The following is a 10,000-nucleotide window of genomic DNA, read 5'->3' on the forward strand; positions in this document are numbered from 1 at the left end:
TCCGCAATCCCAGACGCACTTTCCATATGGTCTCCAAAAATGCGTGTGAGCTGACCTGGTCCCTTATAATAGGCAATGAACACGATTTTGGCAAAATATTTTTTTCAAAATTTTTTGACTCACCGGGTAAAATCGAATTTACTTGGGAAAAATGTTCTAGCAGGGGCCCTCCCATACAAATTTTTTTCTTCTCAAAAATGATTTTCGTTTCACTTTTCATACTCAGGGGAGTCTAAAATTGATGTTTTGAGTCACCATGAAAAAAAAATTTTTTTTGACCAGAGCTTGTGTCGCGACCCAAAAATCGACTCACTTGGGAAAAATGTTCTAGCAGGGGCCCTCCCATACAAAAATTTTTTCTTCTCAAAAATGATTTTCGTTTCACTTTTCATACTCAGGGGAGTCTAAAATTGATGTTTTGAGTCACCGTGAAAAAAAAATTTTTTTGACCCGAGCTTGTGTCGGCGACCCAAAATCGACGCACTTGGGAAAAATGTTCTAGCAGGGGCCCTCCCATACAAAAATTTTTTCTTCTCAAAAATGATTTTCGTTTCACTTTTCATACTCAGGGGAGTCTAAAATTGATGTTTTGAGTCACCGAGAAAAAAAAATTTTTTTGACCCGAGCTTGTGTCGGCGACCCAAAAATCGACGCACTTGGGAAATATGTTCTAGCAGGGGCCCTCCCATACAAAAATTTTTTCTTCTCAAAAATGATTTTCGTTTCACTTTTCATACTCAGGGGAGTCTAAAATTGATGTTTTGAGTCACCGAGAAAAAAAAATTTTTTTGACCCGAGCTTGTGTCGGCGACCCAAAAATCGACGCACTTGGGAAATATGTTCTAGCAGGGGCCCTCCCATACAAAAATTTTTTCTTCTCAAAAATGATTTTCGTTTCACTTTTCATACTCAGGGGAGTCTAAAATTGATGTTTTGAGTCACCGTGAAAAAAAAATTTTTTTGACCCGAGCTTGTGTCGGCGACCCAAAATCGACGCACTTGGGAAATATGTTCTAGCAGGGGCCCTCCCATACAAAAATTTTTTCTTCTCAAAAATGATTTTCGTTTCACTTTTCATACTCAGGGGAGTCTAAAATTGATGTTTTGAGTCACCGAGAAAAAAAAATTTTTTTGACCCGAGCTTGTGTCGGCGACCCAAAAATCGACGCACTTGGGAAATATGTTCTAGCAGGGGCCCTCCCATACAAAAATTTTTTCTTCTCAAAAATGATTTTCGTTTCACTTTTCATACTCAGGGGAGTCTAAAATTGATGTTTTGAGTCACCGTGAAAAAAAAATTTTTTTGACCCGAGCTTGTGTCGGCGACCCAAAATCGACGCACTTGGGAAATATGTTCTAGCAGGGGCCCTCCCATACAAAAATTTTTTCTTCTCAAAAATGATTTTCGTTTCACTTTTCATACTCAGGGGAGTCTAAAATTGATGTTTTGAGTCACCGTGAAAAAAAAATTTTTTTGACCCGAGCTTGTGTCGGCGACCCAAAATCGACGCACTTGGGAAAAATGTTCTAGCAGGGGCCCTCCCATACAAAAATTTTTTTTTGACTCACCGGGTAAAATGGTCGCACTTGGTAAAAATGTTCTAGCAGGGGCCCTCCCATACAAAATTTTTTTCTTTTCAAAAATGATTTTCGTTTCACTTTTCATACTCAGGGAAGTCTAATATTGAAGTTTTGAGTCACCGTGAAAAAAATTTTTTTTTGACTCACTGGGTAAAATGGTCGCACTTGGGAAAAATGTTCTAGCAGGGGCCCTCCCATACAAAAAATTTTAATTTCTCAAATCGATCCGTGGTTTCACTTTTCATACTCTAGGGCCCATTTGCTTCAACTTTGGAAAAAATTTTCGATGATGAAAAATTTTCACCTTCGACGTCCATCGACCACTCGACCCGAACTTGGTACTTTTGTATGGAGGTACCCAAGTGGTGACTTTCTCATACAAAAATTTTAATTTCTCAAATCGATCCGTGGTTTCACTTTTCATACTCTAGGGCCCATTTGCTTCAACTTTGGAAAAAATTTTCGATGATGAAAAATTTTCGCCTTCGACGTCCATCGACCACTCGACCCGAACTTGGTACTTTTGTATGGAGGTACCCGAGTAGTGACTTTTTCATACAAAAATTTTTATTTCTCATATCGATCCGTGGTTTCACTTTTCATACTCTAGGGCCCAATTGCTTCAACTTTGGAAAAAATTTTCGATGATGAAAAATTTTCACCTTCGACGTCCATCGACCACTCGACCCGAACTTGGTACTTTTGTATGGAGGTACCCGAGTGGTGACTTTTTCATACAAAAATTTTTTTGCGAATACGTGTTCGTTCGCGATCATTTAGGCCATGAACAACAAGTCCGCTGCGATAGAAATAGTGCATTGTAGTTACTCGACGAGAAAAAAAATCGGGACTTAGAAAAATTTTTGAAAGTCAAATCGTATTGACTTCCAACAACACCTGATAATAAACACACATTGCCTGTTGCACCACAGATCGCATTTGACTTAACAAATCGCCTGTTGGTACGCACATCACCATCGACTTTACCAATCGCGTTTCGCACCGCTAATCCCACTTGGCGTGGAGCCACGCACATAATGTTGCGAGGAGAGTATTAATCGGGACTTAGCGTTTTAAGCTCGCGAACACTCCACTATGGGAGTGCACGCAAGCACCAACTGTACACACACAACACAACAATCACTCTCGCGAACACTCCATTCCCAAAGTGAACGCGAGCACCAGCAAGCATGGGTCGCCTGAGAGGATCGATGCGAACGCATCTCTACAACTCGCAGCTCCCAGCCTGTAGTCCCGTCGTTTGCGGGCGGTCGAAGGTGTCGAAACTAGTTGTATCCACGGTCGACGGAAACACAGCCACCAGGGTTCCCTGTGGTAAGGTACTTCCACGTGCAGCGTGCTCCCGCCCGTTGCGGCTCAGTCTAGTGCTATAGCGGGGATGAGACGTCAGTGTGCGCGGGGCAGCACCGACGGATCTCGGAGGGTTGTTAAGCCCGCTAGCTTCCGATCACCTAATGGGTTTGAGAAGCGCTATCAGCTCGGATTGGATACGACCTTAGAGGCGTTCACGCATAATCCAGCGGACGTAGCGTCATACCAAAGTCCGGTCGAACTAGTATTGAGCCAGTGGTCCGTACCTGTGGTTCCTCTCGTACTGCACAGGAATTCCGTTAAGATAGCGGCAAACAGCACACACCAGTAGGGTAAAACTAACCTGTCTCACGACGGTCTAAACCCAGCTCACGTTCCCTTGAAAGGGTGAACAATCCTACGCTTGGTGAATTTTGCTTCACAATGATAGGAAGAGCCGACATCGAAGGATCAAAAAGCCACGTCGCTATGAACGCTTGGCGGCCACAAGCCAGTTATCCCTGTAGTCTGGTGCGAGCCTCCAGAGAGAGCAGACGCAAATCCACGCTCCTCCGTGTTTCAGAGCAAAAGTGCCGCAATTTGCGTTTGACCGGTGCGAAAGTTTGCAGTAAAGTTGGAGGTACCCTCCGGAACCCCCCCTGCGAATTTGGTGGCCCCACGCCCCCCCTTGCGTGTGTTATTCAACGAAACGGTTTTTGTGACATATTGTGCGAAAGAGTGAAGATATCGAAAAAGTGATAGTGACACTTCGTGGGCCTCACCAGGCCACACCTTTTGGTGGAGAAACATTGGCCGAATTGATGGAGTTCGCGGAACGGCAGGTGTTTTTGTGGTGAAATTTCACACCTGTATAACTCCGAACATTGCGGATCGATTCGGCTGGAAGGTGTCTTAAAAGTTGCGCTCTACAGTAAAGGACAAGTGTTGAAAATTTCGTGGAAATCGGACAAAAACTCAGGGAGTTATTCGCGGACAAAGAAAACCACGTGCTCGTCGAAAATGGCGGCGTGTGTGTGAAAAAGAGCGAGGAAAAAAACTTCCGGACGAATCACCCCCCTGCTGGAGCGCTAGCGCTCCCGGAGGGGCACTCCCGGACGAAATTTCACCGCTCTTTGTGTGTGTGAGATTTGTGTGTGTGAGATTTTCGGCCCGATACCATCGTGTGGGGTGTCTAACGACGCGTCTCGGAAAGAGGAGTGGGGGAAACGCGGTTTCCCCCCCCTAGCACCACCCACCCGCCACCCAGCCCCGGAAAACCCCCGCGAAAAGTGGTTTTCCGCGATTTTCCCGGCCAAGGAGCGGAGGTAGAGCTCCCGAGTGTTTGGAAGAAAGTTGCGGGGTGAATTTTCACATCGAAGACCATCGCCGGAAAAGCGATTTTCGCAACATCCAGAAAGATACGGGCGGAAAAGCGTTTTTCCGAAGAAGAAAATTTTCGCCCTGATACCGTCGTGCGGGGTATCAAACGACGAGTTTTCAAGAGAGGAGTCGGGAAAATACCCCCCCACCACCATACCACCCACTCCCACCCCCCTAGGGCGGAAAAACCACCCAGGAAGCGGTTTTTCGCGATTTTCCCGGCCAAGGAGCGGAGGTAGAGCTCCCGGGTGCTTGGAAGAAAGTTGCGGGGTGAATTTTCACATCGAAAACCATCGCCAGAAAAGCGATTTTCGCAACATTCAGAAAGATACGGGCGGAAAAGCGTTTTTCCGAAGAAGAAAATTTTCGCCCTGATACCGTCGTGCGGGGTATCAAACGACGAGTTTTCAAGAGAGGAGTCGGGAAAATACCCCCCCACCACCATACCACCCACTCCCACCCCTCTAGGGCGGAAAAACCACCCAGGAAGCGGTTTTTGGCGATTTTCCCGGCCAAGGAGCGGAGGTAGAGCTCCCGGGTGTTTGGAAGAAAGTTGCGGGGTGAATTTTCACATCGAAGACCATCGCCGGAAAAGCGATTTTCGCAACATTCAGAAAGATACGGGCGGAAAAGCGTTTTTTCCGAAGAAGAAAATTTTCGCCCTGATACCGTCGTGCGGGGTATCAAACGACGAGTTTTCAAGAGGGGAGTCAGGAAAATACCCCCTTACCACCATACCACCCACCCCCACCCCCCTAAGGCGGAAAAACCACCCAGGAAGCGGTTTTTCGCGATTTTCCGCGGAAAATTTTATCGCCACCCCACAAAGTGCGGTATCAAAAGAAGCGGCTCGACGAGGCGAGTTCAACGCGCACCCATTCGTCCTCCTACCATCTTCCCCCACCTCACCAGGCCGGAAAAACCTCTCCGAGGCCCGCTATTAGCGTCCTCCCGCAAGGGAGAGTTGAAGTGGGGCGTCAGTAATGGCGACAACTCGCACCACGCGACTCAGGTCGGAGTCCATCGACGAAAGGGTGGGGCGGTCCCTTTCGGCTGTTGAGCCGAAAGTTATGCTTACGCGAGTCTCGGCGACGGCAACGAAGCAGGGAATCTCGGACATGGCGGAGCTCCGACAGCTCCTGAACGATTCGTCGCTGTCCAATGAACAGCTGCGTGCAACGATCGCCGGTCTGCAGCAGGAGATAACGATGCTCCGGCAGCAGATGGAGGCGATGGCAGAACAGGCCAGGCAGGAGACGAAGCTGGTCAGGGAGGAAGCCCGCATGCGTGAGACGGTGGCTCGTGAGGAAAACGAGCGTCTGCGCCACGAGCTGAAGGAGGAGCGCGCCAGCTTCCAAGAACTGCTGGCGCAGACGCTAGGCTACGGGGGTGGCCAGCGTTCAGGGCGGCAGCAGCAGCAACAGCAGCAGCAGCAGCAGCAGCAACAGCAGCAGCAGCAGCACCAGCAGCAGCAGCAGCAGCAGCAGCAGCAGCAGCAGCAGCAGCAGCAGCAGCAGCAGCAGCAGTGGAGGCAGCAGCAGCACCAGCAAGGAGCGGCGATGGCAACGGCAGCTCCACTTCCGGACCAGGAAGGCGGCTCTTGGTCTGAGGTGGTGCGTCGCAAACCAGCACGCCAAACAATGAGCCGACAGCAGCAGCAGCAGCAGCAGCAACAGCAGCAGCAGTGGCCGGAACTACCGCAACGACGGGCGGAGGTTCAGCGACAGGCGTTCGCTGGGCCATCAAGACAGCAGCCCCAGCAACAGCAGGGACAACAGGCTCGGCGCAGCCAGCCTGCAGCACAACGGGGAGGACAGCGCCAGCGGCAGCGTAAAGCAAAGCCGGACGCAGTAGAAATCGCCCCAGGCGAGGGGCAAACCTGGCTGGAGGTATACCAGGCGGTGCGAGCGGCTCCAGAAATGGAGAAGCATCAGGAGGCCCTAGGTGTAGGACGACGCACCACACGCTCCAGGTTGGTGATGGAGCTTAATGAAGGCGCGGACGCTGCAGGAGTTCTGCAGACCATCAAAGAGGTCTGCGAAAAGGCGGAACTGTCGGCCTCAGCTCGGCTGGTGACGCCTACTGCGGAAATAAAAATCCTGGCGATCGACCCTTTAGCGAAGGAGGCCGATGTGGCGATGGCACTGTCCAATCTGTGCCATATCACCGTGGAGGAGACCTCGGTTCGTCTGCGACCTGCGTGGGACAGCACGAAGGTGGCGATGGTACGGGTACCGGTCAAGGTAGCGGAGAAGCTGGTGGGCGAGCACGTGAAGATCAAGTTCACGTCTTGCCTGATCGAGCAAGTGACGCAACTGCAGGCGCGTCAGCAACGCTGCTTCAGGTGCCTGGAGACGGGGCACATCCGGGCGGCGTGCAAGAGCGAGACGGATCGCTCGGCTTGCTGCATTCGCTGCGGGAAGCCGGACCATCAGGCGAAGAGCTGCACGGCGGAGGTCTGCTGTGCCGCCTGCGGGGGACCGCATCGGGTGGGACACCCGACGTGCCGGCGCTGAGAGTGCTGCAGGTGAACCTCGGGCGATGTCAGGCAGCACAAGACCTGATGTTGCAGACGGCTCGCGAGCTCGAGGTTCAGGTGGTGCTCGCCTGCGAGCTGTATCGGCCGCCTCGCGACGACCCGCGGTGGGCCGTTGATGTGGAGCAGGGCGTAGCGATCATCGCAACGGGCGCCTATCCAATTCAGCGTTTGTGGGGGAGCGTCGCCCCGGGACTAGTGGTGGCCACCATAGCAGGAGTCACGTTTGCCAGCTGTTACGTGTCCCCCAGCAGCGGTCCCGCGGAATTCGAGAGCTTCCTCGGTGCGGTGGAAATGTCGCTCGTCGGACACACAACATCCGTCCTGGCCGGCGACTTTAATGCGTGGAACGAGGAATGGGGGAGCGCGCGCACTACCCAGAAGGGGCAGGATCTCCTGAGTGTGGTGGAGCAGCTGTCGCTGCAGACGCTCAACCGTGGCAACGTGCCCACGTTCAAGGGCAACGGGGCGGCGCGAGAAAGCGTGATCGACGTTACATTCGCTAGCCCATCCATCGCGAGGCCGGGCTCATGGCGAGTGCTGAGCCGATTCTCCGGTAGCGATCACGCCTACGTTGAGTTTCAGGTGGACGTTCCGGGTCAACGTTCCACGCGACGAGGCCAGCAGCAGCGAAGCCGGACAGCAGCCAGCGATGGGACAGCCAGACACGCCGGGACCCGCTGGAAGACGGCGCAATTCGACAGGAGGTGCTTCGACATCGCCCTCACACACGGCCACTTCGAACAGGTCGATACACCGGAGGGGCTGATCGGCGGACTCACCCAGGCGTGCGATGAGACCATGGAGAGAGTGCATGGGGCCACTTTCCACCGCAAGCCCCAGATGTACTGGTGGTCTCCAGAGATCGAGCGCCTGAGGGAGGAGTGCGAAGCAGCGGAGGCCGCTCATTGCCGAGCCCAACTGTCGGAGCGTGCAGCGACATCTGCCAGGCTACAGGATTGCCGCCGTCTGCTGAAGGCTGAAATAAAGAGCAGCAAAGAAAGCAGCCTCCAGGAGCTGATCGACTGTGTTGAAGCTGAGGTGTTCGGACTCGGGTACAAAGTGGTGCGAGCGAAACTGCGCAGCAGGGCGCCACCGGAAACGGACCGAGCCGTACTCGACCCGATCGTCGACGCGCTGTTTCCGGAGCATCCAGCATTTGAGTGGCCAGACATCGAAGCGTGTGCTGCCTCACACGAGGCTCTGAGGCCGGTCACGGTCGCGGAGATCCTGTCGCTGGCTGAGCGGATGGCTCCCTCGAAGGCGCCAGGGTTGGACGGCATACCCAACGCCGCAGTGAAGGCGGCGATGAGGAAGCATCCGGAGGTGTTCGCGAAAGTCTACAACCAGCTGCTCGAACAGGGCGAGTTTCCTGCGGAGTGGAAGGAGGCTCGTCTCGTGCTGATCGCGAAGCCGGGAAAGCAGCCGGGCGATCCGTCGTCATACCGCCCGCTGCTCATGCTGGGAGCAGTCGCCAAGGGGTTCGAACGGCTGATCCTAGATCGGCTGAACGACCACTTGGAGGACAGCGACGCGCCTCGTCTGTCGCCAAATCAGCACGGGTTCCGGCGAGGCCGGTCAACCATCCAGGCCATCGAACGAGTAGTCGAGCGGGGGCAGCACGCGAGGACATTCCATCGTACCAACCAGCGGGACCCTCGCTGTCTGGCGGTGGCAGCGCTGGACGTGAGGAACGCCTTCAATTCCGCGAGTTGGAAGGCGATTGCGGCTGCCCTGCAGAAGCTGCAGGTCCCTACAGCCCTCCAGAGAATCTTGCGCAGCTACTTTTCTGAGAGGAGGCTGGTGTACGAGACCAGCGAGGGACCAGTGCGGCGTACGATTACGGCAGGCGTTCCACAGGGCTCAATATTGGGCCCAACGTTGTGGAACGCCATGTACGACGGCGTGCTTCGGCTGGAGCTGCCCGAGGGTGCTGAAGTGATCGGCTTCGCGGACGACATCGCGGTGCTGGCGGAGGGGACTACACCTGAAACAGCGACGCGAGCAGCAGAGACGGCGATTGCGGTGATCAGTTCGTGGATGGCACAACACCATCTGGAGATTGCTCCGGCCAAAACCGAACTGATTATCGTGTCCACCATGCGGCGAGACAACACCCGAGTCCCGGTGAGCGTCAGCGGAGTGGAGAAGATGCCGACCCGTACGCTCAAGTACCTCGGGGTCATCATCGAGGACCACTTGTCGTGGAAGCCACACGTCGAGCAGGCCACGTCGAAGGCGCTCCGTGTGGCACAGGCGATCTCCAGGCTGCTCCGCAACCACGGCGGGCCAACGAGTGCGAAGCGGCGTCTTCTTGCGTCAGTGGTGGACTCCACCCTCCGCTACGCTGCTCCCATTTGGCACGAGGCGGTCCAGCTCCGGGCGTGTCGCAGACAGCTCAACCGCGTGCAGGGACTATACGCACGGCCGGTCGCCCGCACTTTCGTTACGGTGCGGAACGAGGTGGCAACGGTGCTGGCCAACGTGGTCCCGATCTGTCTGCTGATCGAGGAAGATGCAAGGTGTTACCAGCGTAACCAGCAGCCGGGCATCAGCACGCAGGAGGTGCGAGCAGAGGAGCGGCGACGGACCGTCGAACAGTGGCAGGCGGAGTGGGATGAGCTGGCCCCGACGAGCCGCTTCACCGCGTGGTCACACACGGTGATACCGAACATCGCGGCGTGGAGGGACAGGCGCCACGGGGAGATGACCTTCCATCTCGCCCAGGTGCTGTCGGGTCATGGATTTTTCCATGACTACCTCCACACAAAACACCTGTCGCCGTCACCGGACTGTGCACGATGTCCGGGGGTCCCGGAAACGGCGGAGCACGCTTTCTTCTACTGCCCGCGCTTTGCGGATGTGCGAGGCGAGCTGATGGAGGAGGGAGACACTGCCTCTATCACCCCCCAAAACCTTCAGGCGTACCTGCTGCTAAGCCAGGAGAACTGGAGCAACGTGTGTGAGGCTGCACGCCGTATCACCGTGGCGCTCCAGCAGGACTGGTACGTGGAGCGGGCAACCAGCGCGCACGAGGAGATGGTGGCAGCATCTCAGCGGCTAGACGCGGCTCACGAGCACATCGTAGCGGCTCGAAACGAGAGACGGAACGAGGCTCGCCGGCAACTAACCATCGAGCGACGAGCCGCGCGGGGGGAACCTCCACCACCTACCCACCCGGACGGGCGATTG

The sequence above is a fragment of the Anopheles moucheti genome (genome assembly GCF_943734755.1).
Source record: "Anopheles moucheti chromosome X unlocalized genomic scaffold, idAnoMoucSN_F20_07 X_unloc_2, whole genome shotgun sequence".
Classification (NCBI taxonomy): domain Eukaryota; kingdom Metazoa; phylum Arthropoda; class Insecta; order Diptera; family Culicidae; genus Anopheles; species Anopheles moucheti.